Source organism: Equus quagga, chromosome 2 (assembly GCF_021613505.1).
Source record: "Equus quagga isolate Etosha38 chromosome 2, UCLA_HA_Equagga_1.0, whole genome shotgun sequence".
NCBI classification, from domain to species: domain Eukaryota; kingdom Metazoa; phylum Chordata; class Mammalia; order Perissodactyla; family Equidae; genus Equus; species Equus quagga.
Genome location: NC_060268.1, coordinates 21139773 through 21160869, shown reverse-complemented (window position 1 = coordinate 21160869; position 21097 = coordinate 21139773). Strand labels below are relative to the sequence as shown.

General features: G+C 33.5%; 1 protein-coding gene across 1 annotated transcript in view; it reads right to left on the bottom strand.

Moving 5' to 3' along the window:
• Positions 1–20853: 20853 nt before the first annotated feature.
• The window catches only part of NOVA1 (NOVA alternative splicing regulator 1), a 151738-nt gene continuing 151494 nt past the window's right edge, over positions 20854–21097 (bottom strand). Inside the window, exon 5 of the mRNA XM_046648942.1 lies at positions 20854–21097. This exon is cut by the window's right edge and continues 5498 nt beyond it. The gene's annotated coding sequence lies outside the window, so the exon portion shown is untranslated.

The following is a 21097-nucleotide window of genomic DNA, read 5'->3' as shown; positions in this document are numbered from 1 at the left end:
AGTTGGAAGAGCTGGTTTTGATGGAGCCGCTGAGATCATGACCTTCAGCCCATTGCTTCTCCACTAACAGAGGCCTTGGTAAAACGATTGGGAATGAAAGTGAGATCAGCAGCTCGGGGCATGAATTCAAAGACGGCTTTTGAGATGGTTTTGGAAAAGCTCAATCAAGACTGCCTTGGTGAACTTCTGAATCAGATGATTTAAACCTGGTGTGTTCCCAAAGATAGTCTTCTTCTAAAATACATATGGTTAGTACAATTAGAAGGGAGAGGAGGAGAATGGGATGCGTTGATAACCATCTTTTCATTCTTTCTACTTTTTTCTTAATTTCCCTAACCCTTTTTAAGCAGGAAGCTCTTATATGAAAACTAATGCAGACCAATTCCATTTCTTGTTGCTCTTTTCTTAGTGGAAAGAGAACAGTTGTATACTGTCATGTTCAGATACTTAGGAAAACATCTGAGTTAAGTCTTAAGAGTGGGATAATATGAGCTGTCTGTCTGGGATGAGGTCATTTTTTTACATATGTATCATAGCAGCTCAAGGGTAGTTTTATGCCAAAACCAAAAGCAAATGATATTTGATTTTCCACTCAGTCTTCAGTGGACACTTGGTTCCCAAGAAGGGGATTATGTTGCCAAGGAAAGATCCTTGGCTTTTTCCTGATCTGAGTAATACCTTTTTAAACATCATAGAAAATAAAGTGGGATTTGCAGAGTAATGACAATAGTGATGATGGTGATGATGACGTCTATGATGACAATAATACTGCTTTGAAATCAATATCAATAAGACAGAATTATAACAGCTATAGCCTCTATCATATGAATCCTAAACTCTTTGTATCTCTGGGACATGCTATTACCAAAAGCAACAATGGTCCTACAAGCAGAAGCCCTAATAAACATTAGAGCAAGTTTAATAAAAATTTGCTGGTAGGAATTCAGTATATCTCAGCTCTTTTTCACTTCCCTTGGGAAACTAGGCTTGGAGTCAGGGGAGGAGGGAAAATTTAAGGGTAAAGTAGATAAATGATAGGCCACTTCATCTGAGACTGGAAAGCCAGAAGGAAAGATGGGAATGGCTTAATGGTGAGTTTGGACTATGGATGAATTAATGAAAATTTATATGATGAAATCTAGAATGAGGTTAGGGAGAGAAAGAGAAAAAGAATGGACTAGTCATTTTTGGTAACTATTTGTAAATGTGTAGGTAGGCATTATGGTCTTTAAATTAATTTCTATAACTAAAACATGAAATACTGTCTAGTGCTCGAAGACATCTTAGCAATCATTTAAACTCTCTCATTTTATAGAGACTGGTGTTTAAAGCTCAGAGAAGTTAAATAACTTGATGACTGTCATATGGTCACTGGCAGAGTTGGGGCAGGAATATGTGCATGCTAATTCCCCTCTGACAGCTTTGAGAGGAAAGTGCATTTTCACAGAGGCTTCAGCTCTGGGAACAGATTAAGCGGAATGTGACAGATGGACTGTGTTTATTGCTGCTCCCACCAACATGTACAATTATTGAGATGTTACATGGTGTAAGGTTTAACGTTTACTTGTCAACCTCTATATTTTTTCTCATTGTTTATTGTGCTGCTTGGAGAATGTTAAACATTTTGTAAATAATACCATTTATTTTCCTGAGAGGTTATATAATCAAGTAAAACCACTAAGTGGAGTAAAAACTGCAGTTAAACTTTATTTTCAAAGCAAATTACTTTCTCTCTTTTGGTGACTTACTTTCTACCAGCCACACAGAGGGATGGAAGAAGTCTGCATGTTCCACTCTAGTTTTGTTTGGGTCCTGTTACTCCAGTGTGAATTCCAAAACCTGGATCTGTTTTCTCCCCGACACTGAAAGATTCTCATGTGGTTGGTGTGAATTTGAATATATTAGATTCTCTTTTGAGATGGCATAATTGGTTTGAATGCCTTTAAACTTGTGTTTTTGTTTCTAGGTTTGTGTCTCTTTTATTTCTAAACATACTTGTGCTTTTTCTTTTATCCTCCATGCTCTTGGCCTCAGAAAAAAATAACCGTCACTGCTGTCAGACCAATTATCCATCTGGCTAGATTCTGTAAAATTCTTTTATTCTTTTTTTAAACCTCAGTGAATAAGTTTCATTTGTTCGTCATTCATTCCTCTGTTTAATTGCTAATTTAAACATTGGCTCTTTCTTGGGACCGGTATTCTCTCTGGGGTTGTAAAGATGAATGAGACAGGGGACTCTACTTGAGAAGGTTCAAAAGTCAGTGCTACAAAAGGTCATTTCAAGGGAGTGGGTAAGTGCTCTCCACGTGATGCACCTCCAAGGTCTGACATATACAATAAGCACCACTGGTATCCCTTAATCATTAGGATTTACCGATCATGATTTTCTCTCAGACTTCTTAACCTGTTTTTATTTCTAGCCTGTAACTCCTCAGATAGAAGCTCTTCCATGAGTTTACTACTGAGCCCTAGGAAAAAATATCTATACTTCTTTGTGGAAGGATCTCAAGCTCCCTAGAGCAGTGGTTCCAGGTCTTTAATGCATGAGAAGAAAATGCTTGATGCTGATTTTATTACACTGTGAAGGTCTCATTTGGGGAAGCTTCCTCTAGGTCCCTTTTGCTGTGGTGTTAATGTATTCATGGTGTATTCTGGATGAGAAATGCATTTTGCTGAGAAAGGGATTTTTCTTTTTATTAAGATTATGATAGTTAACAACCTTGTGAAATTACCGTTGTACATCATTATTAGTCATGTTGTGGGTACACCACTTCACCCCTAGTGCCCTCCCCCACCCCCCCTTTCCCCTGGTAACCACCGATCAGTTCTCTTTGTCTATTTGTTAGCTACCACCTATGAGTGGAGTCATATAGACTTCGTCTTGAGAAAGGGATTTTAAAAAAAATAAGTTTTCTTGTACATTGCCTTCTTTGTAATAGATTCCAACCTGACAAAACTGAGGGGAGTAAAGGTAGGGAGAGGTATAAAGGAACCCACACCAAATGCTGCTACTCTTGACGTTCTACTTCCTGTCTGAGATGCACAATCTTGACAGTGTATATATGGTAAGAAGAGGGAGTTTTCCATTGACCGAAATACAGTGGCAACCACGCATTTCCAAACAGACAACCAACCAGATAAATTGGTTGCCATCCACAGTAAGATTTGAATTTCCTTTCTGCATCCCTGAGAGGACAGAAAAAAGGAAGACAGTTCCTTTAACATGTAGTCATTAACTTATATTTGTAAGAAGGAAATTTCTTAATAGTAAAATTCATAATCCAAAGGATTAAAACATATGAAGAAAAAGAAAAAACATTAAGGGCAATCTAGTAGGGTTTAATAATAACTTATATTCTAAATAGGATTGAGAAGATTCAGGAATTAAGATATTGAGGGAAGAAACCTGCTATCAAGAGACATACTTTTAAGGGGGCAGGGAGTGAAGTGAGAGACATGTATTTCTTTAGGTAAAATGTAGATTTGGGCTTGAAATTCAACAACTATGAAAGGAGTTTGAACATACGATTTTTACATATGATCCCCCAGCAAATAAGTTTTATGTATATTCTAAGTCTGCACCAAAACTTGGACCTTGCACTGTGTACCATGCATTCTAGACAAGGAAATATGATTGAAGAGATAATGAACTGTAATTCCAAGACGTAGAATCTCTCTTGGGAAGTAAAAATGCAGCAGGAGACCTCTTAGTTTCATGCATTAGCAAAGTAAAGCCTATAAGTGGTCGTTGGCAGGAGTTTACATAAGCTAATGAATAAGGAAAATGAAAGCTTATACTTCATTAGGCTGACAAGAGATCAATCACATTTGATGAATCAGTAAGTTAGATTTCAATGCCAGGGAGTTGTCTACAAGTACCCTGATCTGATCCACCTCTGTGTACAGGTCAGACGGTACCTGAAGTCACTACTCACAATGCCACCGCCCCGGGGTTCATTAAAAAGCACACCCAGAAGCAGCCTATTTGTTCTTTTGAAAACCTGTGTGTGCATATCTTGGTCACCCTTTGAATTGTTTGTAGCAGCAGCTTAATTGCTGCCTGGCTTCTTGAGGTCTATTACTATCAGTTGCAAGAAAATGTTATCATTCTAAGCACAATGTAAAGAGAAATATAATATGTTGTGGAAGGCAAGCCTGACATCATACGACATTGGATTGGCTATTTTTTGTTTCCCTGGCATCCTTGCAACTAGCACAGATTAAATATTTCTAATTCTACCTCACTTATTTTAGTGATATCTCTGAAAGGTAGCTAGATTGTATATATTATCTCTCATTTTAAGATAAATCAAAAGTTACATGACTTCTTCCTATAACTTATAAGAAGGGGCCGTCCCGAATTTTTTCCCGGTTCTACGACACATCACATAACAGAAATTGGAAATCAAGTTTGAACAAAGTAGTGTGATAAGAAGAACCACTAGACTATGTGTCAGCCCCTGTTCTAAAGGAAATTTACCTTTTTTCTGCTTCCAGAACAATCCCTGTTGCCTTGGGCAAATTATATCATCTCAATCTGTTAACAGTTTCCTCATCTGCAAAACCACTCACTCCTTGAACATCTGTTCTTCTAACAATGTGTTTTAAAATGTTCTTCTCTAACTCTAAAATTCTGTGGATCTGGATCATTCCAGCTTTTTTCTGATTAAAAAATTCTTTAATAAAAGAATGGTAGTTTAGAGACCAGGAAAACCATGACCGGACAGAGTGAGAGTATTCTTATCAGCAATACTGGAACAGCTTGAAATTCTTCCCCGGCGTTTGCCAAAGATCCTAAGGTTATATTATCAGAACAGTAGAAAACCTCTTTTAACTCTGACTTTTGCAGGGAACCACAGTCATTCCTAATTTCAGGATTATTTGTACTTTAAGGATTTGCGCTTTTTCAGGATTGGTTGTGAATATAAATGAATTATTATAAGAAGTGTAAGCCAGTAAGAGATGTCAAATGTACAATATCTTCACTTGTATAAGCTTAGTCCAAGATTACAAAATACACAATGGATTCTAATTTCTCCTAGGATGAATGTCTTGTTTTCTCCTTCCTAGGTACGTTCTTCATACTTCTCAGTACTTTACTCATCAAATATTAATAGAATACTCATTATGTGCAAGGCTCAGAGACATGGATGCTGTCTTTAAGGAGAAGTGTTGTTATATTATGTGCTCACTAGATTTTGTTGGCCGATAGACTGATGATTGGAAACAATACTTCAGAAGAAAATTTGTTTGGAAGTGATTTCTCACAGACACTCTAATTTCTTAATTTTGTGTTGAATTCAAGATGAGGACACTTTGAAAAATTATCAAGGTGCCAGAAGATCTGCTTGGGAATAAAATTTAAAAAGCCACTACACCATTTTGCCACCATGGAAAGTCTGTCCTTATGATAACTCAGAAGAAAATGTGGCTGCTGTATTCTTAAAATATTCCAAGAGAAGTCATTTATGATAAAATATTATACTATTGTATATTTCCTACAGTGACTCACTTCCCTCGACCAGGAGCTTCTTTTTTAAATTCAAGATTCTTCCAATTTGTTCCATTCTAGTAGAAATAGAATACAATTGCTTAGTAACTCACCTGCTATAGCCTTATATAGTTAGAGCTGGTTACCAATTACTATCAGCCAGCTCTTCTCCAAGCTAAGTCTCTTTAACCTTTCCCAACTGGGACTTTAGTTCTGAATTATTACTCAGTTTTGATGAAAAACCTCTTTGTAAGTTTCCTATATCACATTTCAATGCTGATGAGTTTTAAAAAATATGTAAAGACGAAATAAATAAACAAAGGTGGGTGCAGATAGTAGGACATAAAAAGAAAGGCAATGCACTCACAAGATATTCCAGAGGTAAGTGCTAAAAGAGACACCGGATGTCCCACTGGAAATGGGCAGACCTGAGGTAGTTCAGGAAGGCAACTGGAGCCATTGGGTCCACATGTGCTGGAAATTTGGTCTAGACTCTAGAGGCTGTGTGCAAGCTCATCACTGTGAGCAAATTCCTTAGGACTGTGTCATTTTCACACTCACAATAGTAAATCAGTGGGGGTGGGGACATATTTTGTACATAGTGTTTCCTCATCAGTTGTTCCAAAGGCAAACGGGAATGCCATAGAATGGAACCCAAATTTCTTTTATTCCCAAATATGAATGTTCACAGCAACTTGAGTCAAATGGATGCTGGAAGGGAGTTTCTTAATTTAGGACTTACCTATCAAAAGAATAAACATTATTTTTAAAACTTGGAACCTGATGGTTTTTACATTTGGCAATGTTCTCTTGAAGTAGACATACTCCATACCAGTCTTTTTAAGATTTACTGGTTCAAATCTTTATACTATTACAAAATACTCTATTCAGAAAGGCACGCCGTTGTCACCACCATGAAGAGGAGGCAGACATTTTCTCTCAGTTCTTTTATTTGACCTCAGTGGTCTGTTTTATATTCTCAGGCCTTTACTTCGGTGACTAGCGTGGTTGTCTATTATTGTTACTGCGAGTGTGGTTCAAAGCTGACTCTTGGCAGCTGCTGGCTAATGTGACCATATATTCTGGTTTGCTCAGGAAATCCTGGGTACTGTTTTGTACCATTGTTAATTATTCACAGCACACCTTTTGACTTGTGAAAGTGGCCTGGTTTGGACAATAAGTTATACAGTCAATGATTAACATGGTTTGTTTCCTCCTTCTCCCCCCTGTGATGGTCTCTTATGTGAGGCCAGACCTAATACTGAGTGACGAGGGGAAGGTTCATTCCAGGTGGTTTGAGTGAGTAGGTTCTGCGTGGGAACCTACAGCTTCTTCCTCTCCTCTGTGGCAGTCATCAGGCTAAGCTGAGTTCTGATAGAAGACAAACACTGGGGATTGGATCTCTTCAGTGGCGAAAGTCTTGATTGCAAAGAGCAGAAAGAGATCAATAAAGTCAGAGTAGGAATATGGTAAACAAAAAATAGAGAAAGTGGGAAAGGGGCATATGATGGAAAGACTTGAAAGAAGGAAATGAAGTAAGAATAGAACATAAGAAAAATATGACTAGGCACCCTAGGAAGAAGGTGAACAGTTTTGTTGCTTTTCCAATATTCCTCTCACTGTCATTTCTCTAGTGACAGTCCTCCTCACGCTTGCCCAATCAAATAAGAGCAGGTTATCGCCTGCCCCAAGATTTTGTATCCCTCTGCAAAGTGTTTGTTCTGACGCTAGTGTGCTTATTTACTTTTTGATCCTTTCTCTTGGTTTAAATTCTCCTTCAGATTCTATTTATTCAAATCTCTGCCTTCATTAGGGTCAACAGAATAAGTTAATCTACATAAAGATGAGAATGGCTTAATGTACCTTTTCCAATAAACTTGCATTTTTTTAACAGAGACTTTCAAAGTCTTTTTAACCTATCTGAGAGCATGTTATGTGGGGGGGCCGTGGTAGAAAAAAGGGGAAAGAATGTTTCGGGTCAGTGGACTTTTTAGTTCATACCCAAAGGCCTCTGCCGACTCCGCATACTCCTAGAATAAGCTCTTACTCAAGGCGCCTGCTAGACTATGAGTGTATGTTTAATTGTACACAGTGTTGTGACTGATGCTTCATGCTATTGTTGGCTTTCGACAGTAGGGCATTTATTCCTAAAAACTACATAATTCAAATCGTTTATATCTGCTTTATTGTGTAAAAGTCATTCCCACTCTCCACTCTGTCTAGCTTTGGAAAATGCAGTTTTTCTTCTCAATGTGTACCTGGGTTTCACGAATATTAGAAGAGAGAACAGCTCAGTTTGTACCCTTGTAAGGCCGATTTGAAATTATCTTAATGTAAGGGTTTATATATTAATGTTAATGAACTTTTAAAAGAAATCCTGGTCTCTGAACATAAGAATATTAAATGTATGCTTTTGTTTTCAGACTCTTTTTCAGTTATTTCTTCTCTGGATTATAATATCCTTTAATGAGTATTAAAAACAGGTTCCTTTTTATAGAAGCATTTTGTCAAAATGAACTCTTCCCCATTAGAGCTGTGGATGTGCTGTGGATTATGGGAAGCAAACTTGGCTGAGGATCAGGAGGTCTGATTTCCAATCACAGCTCTGTCATATATGTGTCATGTGACCACTAAGTGATCTGCAAAACAAAAAACAAAAACCGCCCACTTTCTCTGGTCACTTCCCCATGGACTAGTGGCACCTCCTTTGTGCCTTCCTATGCATTTTGTGATTATCCTATAGGAAATTTCTATTACACCAAGTGCCACAGTGTACTGTAATCCTTGGTTTCCTTTCATGTTTGCTCCAAAGTCAGGGTAAGATCTATTTCTTTGTCATCCTAATAAACCCAAGGCTTATCTCAATTCCAGGCATATTGTAGGCATGTAGTGTTTATTGAATTAACAAATGACAATTGCAGACAAAATAACTGGTCTCTGGTATGCATTTCTGTCCTCATCTACAGATAGGGAGTAACTAGTTCTCTCTGGCTCTCCTAACTCACGGGGCAGATTGAATGACTCTGTAAAGGGGGTTTTGCCTTCTTTAAGTGGTCTTCTCCAATTCCCCTGTCTAAAGTTACCCATCTCCACCTCTGTACTATGTTACTCTCTACTCCTTTACCCTATTTTTTTTGTTTTTTGGCTCCCCACTGGAGTGTTAGCTCTATCAGGCAAGTACTTATGTGTTTTGTTGCACTTAGAACCTGTTGTCACTTTTAGAAAGACACATAGTAGGTGCTCAATAAATAGTTGAATGAATAATGGACTTCCAGAAGTGGCACTGGGGAGACTCTAACTCAATAAATGTAAATGCCTTATTTTTATGTGACAAAATTGCTTTGAAAATGCAAGATGCTTTTATCATCATTACTTTACTCTGAGACTTCTCCCTTGTTTATAAGAAGAGAATATGTGCTAAATGCAAAAAGGATCTTATTTGATGCTGATTTTTATCTTAGTTTTGTAACTATCCTTTCTTAAAAGGATTGTACATATATGAGCTTTTTAATATACAACCTCTTATTTTCTTGAAATTTCTGATTCTTTCTCAAGGGACTAAGGAATCTTTCTTGAATCTGTTAAGTCTTCTTTCAAAGTTAGAAGATAGTATTTAATATTGGAAAAATATGTCTGTGTTTCAGAAACTAAACATATGTTCATTTTTATTCAGTATGAGGATCTCAGCTTGATACTTACTTGTAATGGATTGTGGCATGAAGGTCCCTTAGGGAATAACACTCAGATGTAAGAGATTTCCTGTTTCTTTAGACTTGATGTTTTGTGAATCTGAATGTGGATGTCTACATAATTTGTAGAATCATAATTGCATAGTCTTCTAAAGGAGATTTTTAATACTGAGCCTTTTGTGTCTTCTATGTTTTAAGGACATTAGTGTAAAAACTTACCATCATAGATGTGCGTTGGTTTGATGCTGCCATCAAGTAGTGTTTGACTCAGTCATTTCTCATGTTTATTTTCGCACCTAATCAATGAGGATGTTGTTGAGAAATACGTGAACATGAATCTCACAATTATATACACATAGTACTAAAAGAGAGTTGATCATCTTCATACTTAGGAACAGAACCACCGTATCTGTTTGTGCATAATGTAGACTGGGAACAATGTCTACAGGGGGCAGGAGTTTTGTATTTGGCAGTATTATTTAATTTTATACAGTCATTTTACAGACTATTACCAATAAGCAACATCAAGTGTCTCTTCACCTGAAAATAAGAGCTGTAAAAAAGCTTTTAACTATGGATTTGATTAAGCGCCAGTTGTTTAAATTCAACTGGGGGAATCTATCCTAGCACGCTTCATCATATCATTCAGCAGAACAACATTTAAGACCAAATTGGGGGAAAAAAGACTGCAGCCAGGGCTCAATCAGTCATACTTCTTGGGGTCAGCTGCACTGCTCCCAAATGTGGGCTTGTTTAATGCGAAAAAGGAAAATGTCTTCAATAGATATTTAATCAAAGATTCTGCAATGGGTGTAACAGCCCAAGTTTCCCACCTTCTTAATCTGCTTAACTGAGCTATGTGAAATATCTAACGTCAAAAGACCAGCTAAAATTTATGTTAATGGTGGATATTTACTCATTGCTTCAAAGTCAGGTCTCTATAATGAACAATATTTTGGGACGTAAAGAGTGTAATCAAAGCACTTTAACTTACCTTCTCAGATTCTGAATTGCTTTTGAAAGCTGCCGATCTGGGTAGGCTTCAAACATTAAAAATTTAACACACTGAATATTTACATATTGCCATCGTCGCTGGATCATGTGGCATATTCTTCACACACACTAAAAGTTAACTGACCCTCATAGATTTGGCCTCAAATTGTCAGGTATTCAGCATATAGGCTGTCAGAATTTCAGGTAAAATATGAAGAATCATATTTAAAATTAGATTTTTTTACCTTTTAGAGAAATACAAGGAAAATTATTCTTGAAGAATATTATATACCATAGTGTGAGAGTATACATAGGAATCAGTATATTTTAAATTAGTTGATATTCACATTATGAATATATATAGTGTAATTTTTGTTTTTACTTTCCATTTCAAAGCCGATCAGAATAAAATTGATGATATTTTATAAAAAATGAATGTAGTAAAGAGTGATTTTTCTTTAGTTCTTATTATTATCTTTCTTGGTTATGCAGAAAGCCAGGATGTAAAAATTGCAGGTATTTAAGCTCTGAAGTAACTTTCTCAATTTAGAAATAAAATTTGTGAATAGGTCAGGAGAAATATTCTTTCCTCTAAGCTTTGGAATGATAAAAGTAAAACAAGCTTACCTATTATCCCTTGAATTTCATCAATACACAATCCATTCTAGGCTTAAATGTTGGGGGAAGAGGGTGCCATATGTTTGTATTATTTGTATTTATTGGATTATTTGTATTTACTCTTTAGACACTTTTTTGATTTTTATACTAATAAGAGAAGACACTAGTCTACATAAAGCATTCATATTTGTTAATTTTGTCCCTCTGATATTTTAAGTTCAATAGTACAAGTCGAGGCATATTATAAGTAAAAGAAAATTTCATTCTTTTCTAATTCAAGGTTTTTCCCATACAGGCTTCTCTAAAAACAGTGTAAAATGGATAGCATTGCATAAATTTGAAAGGAGCAAATTTCTGGGCTAGATTTTGAAAGTATAATTTTTTTGTTTGATGCTTTAAAAAGTCTATGGTGTGTGACGTGCATTTTGAAATTTCATATTGTTGAATTTAAGTGAATTTTGCTAAAGAGATGTTATGAGAAATCAAATAAGATAACTGCTTGAGAGCGTTTTGAACTTTGTATAGTAAAATGCAAATGTAAGGTGATACTGGCATCTTCATCTGTATTGCACGCATCCCGCAGGACCGTCTTCAGTCTTCTCACTGCCCAGTGTAGAGACGCTGTTTCTCTCAATATGCCAGGCCCAGAGTTCATATTTTACTTGTTTACATAATTTTCCCTAGTGAATGGTCACATCATTTTCAGACAGAAAAGTTAGAAAAAACTAGACAGCAAGAAAAAGAGAGTTGGATCGTTTTTCCACGTACATGTCTATGCAATGGCTTTTCTCTTTTATTAACACAATAAAAGGTGTTTCCTTATACTGTATAGCAAACTACTTGACATATAATTTTAATATATTTGGCAAATAAAAATAAAACATTTTCCCTAATTAGACCACTAAATATAGGTCTTTGGATTGAAATGCTATTATCCTCCTAAGCCTTAGAAGTAAAAATATATTTCTCATGAATCAAGGAAAGTGGTTCTAAACTTTACATCGAGAATTTCCATTTTAAACACGAAAAGACTGCGACAGAAAGGGTTTTGAATCACAAATAACATAATTCCTTCAAAAACATCAAAACTACTTCTCCACTTAAAAATCATGGTTAAAATTTCAGTAGAGTTAAAAAATATATTTTCCCTTCAGAGTTAGTTCTTAAAAATATGTGGTATGATAATGCTGTGGCACTGGGTAAAGCCTATAGACTATTGATCAATTCTGATAAAATAAGCTTGCCTTTATTTAGGGTCATTATCTGTAATTCATTTTTGCTGCACTTATTATATACTGTTTAGAATTTCATATTCTAATATATAGTTCACTTTTGAAACTACGTTATTTTTCAAAACTATCTTTGTTAGCAATGATAAAAGGGTTGGTCATCATGGTATATTCATGCCATTAAGAAATCATTTTAAAGTATTAATTTTAAATATCTTGGTGCAGACAATTAATTTCTTATTCTATCTTCTTAATGAACATAATCACCCACCAAAAATGATTAAGATGATTACGACGGCTTATTACACATCACAAATAGTAATAAGGCCAAATAAACTAGGCTTCACAGTTCAACTTGAGAACAATTGATTTCCTTTTTTTCCCTATTAACTGGATCTTCATAGACTTTTTTTAATTTAGAGAACCTTTCTTACTATTTGAAAGATAGTGTATTTTGCACATTAATCACAACATTCAATTTAATGCTTTCAAGGCCATTGCAAGCCAAATTTTCTGAGATTACCATTGCCAATATTTTAATTTAATGAGAATGAAAGACTACTTAATTATTAAAATGCTGTTGTTTTTGACTATAAAGGGTTGTTAACAATGCCTTGGCTTATGTTTGGATATGCATCTCGTGCTTTCTTCATGTTCCTGGTATTTGCTTCTTTTCCATTACAGATGGTCTTAGGAAACATTTTAATGGCAGCAAATTTACTTTTATCCCAGAGAGCTAGGTTCTTATGTGATATGTTACACTGAATATCATTTTGGTTAACCTCTACATAGTGCTGAATACCAACTTTACAGTGAATAACACTTGCCCAGAGTAGAAAAGCAATTCTGTGTTCTTGAGTTTCCATTTTGTATGCCTTTCAAAAACATCTTCAGACCATGTAAATTTTGTAATTAGATTTCTATGAAACTAGTAATATATTATGTCCATAATAAAATTAAACACATTGTAGCAGAAAAAAGCACTGAACCATGTTTCAAATCTTTGCCTGTATCCCAAATCATATGCATGATGATTGTTGCTTCTTAGACAAATATGGAAACAAAGCTAAAGATCCAATTTCAGCAAAAGTATTGACTATTCAAACTAGATAGGGGAATGAGTGCTTAAAAATATATATTATCGTTAGAGTTTTAAATATCCAACAACTAGTAGCTATTACTAAGATGACACATTTTGAGGATTCATAGGCCCACTTAATATTAATTGAAGTGCCAATTTTTCCTGTGAGATTGTCCAAAATACCTTTCATTTTCTGTTTCCATCCTGGTGAAGAAACCCTGATTATAACTTTTAAATTCTAATATAAGATATTTAAGTGCCTAAGAGCTACCTTTTGAGTACCTCAACAACACAATGTGCTGTGTGTTAAAATTCCGACGAGTAAACAGTTACGTCCCTCTCTCCAATATTGAAATTGGGCAAATCATTATCAGGGCTTAAAGGAAAGAACGTGAAATTTGATACTGGTTCTGCCATTTTCAATGAGCTGCTGTGAAGAAAAAAATTAAAACCGATGCAGTGTCAAAGCACTTTGAAAACTTTAGGGGTCAATTATGATCTTACTGTAAAAGCGTGGGGATCTCCTGACTCATGTGAACCTTAAATTCGCCATCCAGCAGTAAATACACTCCGTGAAATGCGGTATGGCTAAAATTATTCCACAATTACATACCCACAACAACGGCCAAAATTTCCTTTCGTTTTCCTTATTGTGCAAACTTATCTTTGATCATTGTAATCCTTTAATGACCTGAATTTTTATCTGCTATCCTACAATTCTTTAATTAAGGAATATAGAGACACCTCAGAATCTTTTCATTAGCATTCAAGGACTTTTTCTTAGAAGTAGATGTTTATTATCTTAAAAATTCTCCCAATCAAATTTACTTTTAATAAAGCATGTTCACTACAACTTTTAAATATAAAGGTCTGTGGTATTTTTGATTCTACTATATACTAACTTTACTAAAGATAAAATGAGTAATAAGAAGTTAAAAAATAACTTACAAGGAAACTTTATTTGAAATGTAAAAACACTAAACACAAAAATTTTGCTGAGATATTATTAGTCAGATTTTATTAACATTCAACATAGTACAATTTTGATGAATTTCCAGTTCATTTTTTTTTATTTGCATGATAAAGTAGCAGAAGTTTCTTTCAGAGGGGTTTATGGAAGATTTAAACTGAAATAAGACTAGATAACAGGCATCTGATAAACAAGTTTATCAGAATAAGTTCACTGAACTTACTGTCTCAAATAAAGTCATTAACTGCTAATGTTCATTTAGTTTCAGCTGGTCTTTTTACTAATTGCAAGCTTTTCTATTATAAACTTTTAGAATATTATGTTTTTGTTTTTTCTCATTTAGTCATTGAAGTTTATGGGCACAGGAAAATATGTTTTAAAAGTGTTTTCCTACATATCATCCTGTACCTGTAATTAGAATTTTATCAAATTAATTTTATCATATTAATAACCAGAATTAAAAAAAAACCCACATCTGTATATAATCACTTTTTCTACTCTTCGATTAATTTAGGTAACTGCTACTGTTTGTTTTTAGTAATTATGAGGAATTTGATTAATAAAAATCTGCTGTAATACCCATGGTTTCACTCAAATGGAAGTATAATAAATAAGTGGGTATGAAAAAATACTTAATGCCTCCCTCATGTTGGTATTGGATGTAGGCATTTTTCTATGAGGTCTAAGCTTTTCCAGTTTAGGTCTTTATCTTAGGTTCCTTCATGCTCACATTTCTGTAGAGTGTATTGGCTCTGGTTCAATAGAGTTTATAAGTTTGTTTCTCTTAATTTTTAGAGGCAATTGATATTCATCGAAAATCTCTTGTCTCCTTGAAGTTGGAATTAGGTAATAAAAATTAGGTATTTAAAGCAAACATTTTCTCATTTAACTCCTATCTGCTGAGATAACTGTGATCCTGTATCCTATACAGGATATTAGAGTCTACAAGATGTCCAGTAACAGCACGTACGAGTGAAACTGATTCAAGCCCCTATGTGTCGACTCCAAGGCCCACTGTTTCCTCTGTATCCCGCCTTGTCTGGAAGATGCATACTCTCTAGCTGATGTTCTTTAGCTAAAATCTCTGATAATAAACCTAACCTCTTAAGAGAAGTCACAAAATCATTTTTATAACCCTGACATTTATTTTGAGATTATAGAAATCATATCTATAATTCTTAAATTCTTACCATGTTTCATTTTGGATATCATTTATTCTAGAGAGTTAACTTCAATCCATTTTAGGCTGGGCAAATTATGCTTCTTGCTTAGGATAGCCTAGATTCTGCTTTAGAGTAGAATAAAAATTGGAAAATCTAATAAAATCAAATGATTTATATGCTTCTTCATTTGGAGAGCAAGGTGCAGGCAATAATTTAAAAATATTTGAGATTAAAATAATTGTATTTTTTTCCTACTAGGACATGCTATTGGTTACTATTTTAGAGAAAAAAATAATTCTCCTACTATGGAATAGCCACAATATCCTAAAATTTTTTATATCATTCTGCAGTGTAAGGCAAACAGGATATTTTATAAAGAGTATGTTCAGTGATTATACACTTTTGCTTTACCTGAAGACCTATAAAAATAAATAAATTATTAATAATGAATATGCAAAGGCTACTGACAAACAGGAAAATAGCATCAGTTGATGAAAGAGTTAGGAAATATTGTTTTTATTTAATACATTTTTGGAAATTAAAAAAATGACATAAGGAATGTATGATCAAAATAATCTAGTTAAAGTAATTGAGCCATTTCTAGACTTAAAATTTTGAAGCGTTATAGTCATTCTACAAAGAAATAAGAATCTGGACATGGTAAATGTAGTAATCAAATTGGATGTGACAGAGTTAATTTGATTTCCACAACTGTTTTGATAATCAAATAAATAAGAAGAGATGAAGTATATAAAGAATGCATTTAACCATTAAGGAGACTGAGAAAAATATAAATTATATAATGATCAGTTTATACCAAATATGGAAATAGCCCAGTTTTAATTTTTCTGTCTCTCAGAAAAAGGAAGGACAACAAATGATTATTATAGAACTTTTTAAAGTTTCATTTCGATCTTACTCATATTTTAAAACTAGTCTCACAAAATGTCATTTCTGAACTTTTTCATAACGTAACTTTATAAGAATGAATTAATATTCTGATAATACTTTTTATATAATAATTTTTGTAACTTAGTACACTTAAAGATTTAAATAAACTTAAAAAACACAACAAATTGCTTCTTACACGTGAGTACTTGAAAATTTAGATCCCCAACAGAATTGTCAGGAAGCAGTGTATGAGTACCCTCATGTATCTTGAAAGAAACTGACATACCACATCATATAACTTCCATATGAGGTCATTCGTTTTTCCAAATATATGCTATTTATTCAATTTAAAATTGCTGTGAATTACTTTTTTGTTTCTCAAATGTGCACTTCCTAAATAAATTTTAAACACTTTCTGAATATGTATTATTAATTCCCTTTTCCCTCCACAGGTTTAAAAGATAAACTACCCATGTAAATATCACCAAACTTTCCATCATTTTATTCTTCTATATCATGTGTATTCTTTGATCTTTTGAGAAAATGCATATTTTTTAATTTGAAAAATCTACCAAGTGGCAGGACTTTCCTTATTAACTTCTAAGAGCAAAGTTGACCAACAATAGCACTTAGAAATAGCTTTGAAACTCTGTAGTACATTGCATTTTGTGAGCACTCAAAATGAAATAAAATGAACTTTCTCTAGGGCCACATAACTAATCATGCATTAGACAGATGAGGAGATACACATTTATTCCAAGTAATTCCATTCATCCCTTCTATGTTACTCAATTGCTTGAACATGTTCCTATAAAATGTTTTAGTTCTCATAAAAATTATGGCTTTATTTCTCCATTGCCTAAAGAGGCAACAAGTACTGTGACAGATCTAAAAGATACAATTTAAATGGAAACATGCTTACTAGCGTATTTTTCCTTATGTGATAGCTATGATTCTGAAAGTTTCAGAATGTTTAAGCTTTTTGGGAAAAAAACACGACTTGTATTAAAGTTGCTTATAATTTCAAAATATTCTAATACATTTTCTTTATAATTTTAACTTAGAAATTTGAAATCTTCATGTTCTCAGTAAAGTGGGATAAATCGTCAGTTTATTAATCTTGGTGGCTTGAAACTCAGCAGTTGTAGATTATTCCATTTTCTGAGAAATAGGGATAAGACTAATACTTACACCGTACAATATTGTGAGAATTAAAGAATAAAAGTGCATTATATATATGGCAGAATAATAGAAATATCAGTTATTATAATCTCATCACATATTGGGAAATCATTTGTGGAAATACTTTTCCTAATAATATTTGAGAGAAATATTCTTACCTATTTTATATTTTAAAAAATCCTGCAATAATTTAATTTTAGAACTCCAACTTTTTAATATACTTAAGCCTTAATGGCAACAAAGCTTACACTAATGAGAAGGAAAATAATATTGTAATATTTTCACTGTAGCTTTGCTTTCCTCAAACAGTTGAAGTGTATAAAAAGAAGTGTGAGAAGCTTAACCATACAAGTCTTACTGTTTAACCATAAACAAGTGACGGATTCATATCGTTAGTGAAAATAATTTACTCAGCTCAAATTTAGAATCAGTATATACATGGGATATATAATCTCAATTGAGTGTTATAACCTACTATTCAGAAAAATAGGGATTTTTGTATCTGCACTTTTTATTATCAACTTTGTGCTCTTGGAGATAACATTGTGTTTAAAATTTGAAAATTAGTGGAAGTCCCTCCCCTCCATGATTTCTTAACGTCAGGATAAAAAGTGATGCAAGCATGAATCAAAAAGAAAATAACCAAAGAGTGTGTGTCAATCTGTAAGCATTTGGTGTAATGAAGATACCAGGGCAGTATTGCCAGCATAATGTAGTAAGGTGTTTTTTCAGTATCATTACATTCTCCGTGCCACTTCCTTGGTAATTTAATTAGTGTATATCTTTGCTTACACTATAGGAGACCTATCAATACTGTATTAATTTGAAAATAATACTCAAGATAATGACAAACCCACAAAATATGAAAATGCACAACAGAGATAACCTTACATTATCATCAACCTCGGTATGCCTTAGCAATGTCAAGGCCTCAGAATGAGCTATTCTTCTTGGCTTAGGTCTCTGATTTGGTTATTCTGTTACTCTTCAAAAGACTGGTTCTCCAGTGCTTTGTCTTCTTACACCATCTTTTTTCCCTTTTTGTTTGAATTAGGTATTTAGAATACCTGACTTTGTTCACAAAGAAGAAATCCACATGAAAACCAATACCTAATGGATTAAAAGTTTGTACAGGACATTTTTTTTTTTTTTAGCATATTGATGACTGGGTCCATCAGTATCTAAAATTCTTTCCAGAAAGTCTAAGAAAAAAGAAAATCCATCATTACAATCACCTATAAGACTTTCAATATCTAGAGAAAAACAATTCTATCACAAATAATAAAAGTCAGTGCATAAAATAAAAACAAGTTGAGATAGCAATTAAAAGAAATGATGGGTATAATTTTTTTAAGCTACTCAATTATCTTAAATGAAGTAGCTCCTAAATGAGACAGATTACAAGGAAACTTTTTAAAAAGTCCTAAGAAAAGGTTTTAAAATTTCACTGAAAGAATTTTTATGTCCAGGACAACTACATTGGCAATTATTTAAAACTTTGAAATTATAAGCATGTTCTTAAGACAACGAACAATGGTTATCTTTAGCTGTCTGCTAGAACGTATAAAAAATCAGTTTCATGAATTCGAAGATAAAAAATAAATGAATTTAAGTTCTCCAATTTAGATTAAGTCGTCGTAGTGCATATAGAAGTAACATTCTCCAGAATTCATGAAGTCAAATTTCATAGAAAGTTCATCCTAAAAGGTTTTCCCTCTACTGGTGAAGTGATGAGAAAATCTAATTGAAACCAGCTAATTGAGTATTTGGCTTTCTGAATCATTTTTTTATAAAGCAAGTAGTTTGAATGCAAATGGTCCTGATAATTATCTCTATCCTCTTTCTACCTGTCTGTGTATACACACTCCTCCGCTCCCCAAAAAACCCATAATCTTGATGTAAGATAAAAATGCTAAAGTCTTCTACGAGTTGTGTCTCCTAAGAGGCGAGTTTATTAGCAAACACTTTTTACTAGAAACTTGAATTTCACAAAATATCTCCTGTACAGAATTGACTGGAGAAGGTCTTCACTTTTTATCCTAAGATATTTTGGAAAATAAGGTTAACTTTTGATTTACTAGATTCAGAACAGTTTGTTTGGTTTTCTTTATATTTTTAAAAGATAAGTTAATTTGTATCCTGCCATATTTTTTAAAAATTACAATTTGATTCTTGTCTATGCTTTAACCCCTAAAAAGCAATGGTTTATTTTACAATACAATTTTAGCATGGATTGGTCTCATTACAAGTCTATGGCTTCCTCTAATCAGAGCCTTTTTCAGCATTTATCTCCTAAAATAGACAACATAAAATATGGAAACATCATAAAATAATCAAATCTATACAAGATGTTTTGGTAAATAATATATTGAAATATCTTTTAATACATTACTTTATCTACTAAGAACTTGATGCATATTAATATTTAGAAAAAATAATACATTAAAAGTGTGGAAACTTTGAAAAGTCATTATTTTGAAATTTAGGTTATGATAATTTCTTTAAAGAAAAAAAAGATATAATTACCCACCATCTTAAATACTGATGAGAAATGGCATTTTTGTTATTGACTAAAAGCTGTAAAATTGGATAAGCCAATGAACGACACACGTACAAACGCTTCAAGTTTTCATAAACCAGATCTCCCAAAACATTTTACTAATAAATTGGTAAAGCCAAAGACTTCACTGTAATTTGAATGTTCTTTGTAGTCCAACAGGATTGGGTTACTCAATTGAGTTCTTAACCAAAAGCTTAGCATCTCTGCTCAAGCAGAGTGACAACTTAAAAAATATATCCATACACATCAATATTTATTCTAGTATGTCTATCCTCTACAAAGCAGTTTTATACAATGAGGAGTCTACATTATTTAATAACAGGATTAGATGATTGCATTTTACCCTAAAACAGTTTCAACATGCATTACTATAAAGCTACAATTCAAGGGAAATATATGTGCTTTATATAACAGTTTTAATCATAATGTGTAAATCACATTAAAGAAGACTGAGGCACGGCGGTCCAGAAGAATCCGAATTTCTTCACTGCTATATATAAAGAATCAATTATCTGCAGCAAAGAATGTTTTGATTATCAACCATTTAAACATATGATTTCACTTATTTGTTGCTCTTGTATCTGATGTTGAGTTAAAGCTGATGGAAATTTGATCTTTCCTTGTTTTGGGTAGTGGCCAAACTGATGTCATTCTGCGGGGTGGGAAGGGGGCAGAAGTGCTGTCTTTGCAAAAAGTCTTGAATTGTTTCATAGAGGTAAATATACTGAAATGCTAAATACCTGACCTTTTTGAATAAATGTAGACCTACCTGATTTCCACAATAAGCCTCTATTAGTTTCCATGAGACAATGCTTTCACAAATGTAAGGCAAAACAGATGTTAAATTACTTAACAGAACTCATAATTTAAATAATTAAAACTAATTTGTGTTTAAAGCTATTTGCAGATTTATTAGAGAAACAAATACAAATATGCATTTCTACAGAACTGGTTTTTTTCTTTTCCAAAATGAGCTTAAAACTTGTTCCACAGTTTTTACTTGTTTATATATCTATGGTAACCCAAGTATTGGCTTCTGTACCACTTGTAATGAGACAATTGCCCTTCCATTGCAATCATAAAAAACTATTTAAAAAAAAATTCGGCACATACACGTTAAATATTTTTCCTTAAAAAAATAATCTAATCAAAATATTGAATACTTTAGATTTAAACAATATTTTATTTACAAATCTGATTTGATGTACTTTATTAATTACACAAGGTAAT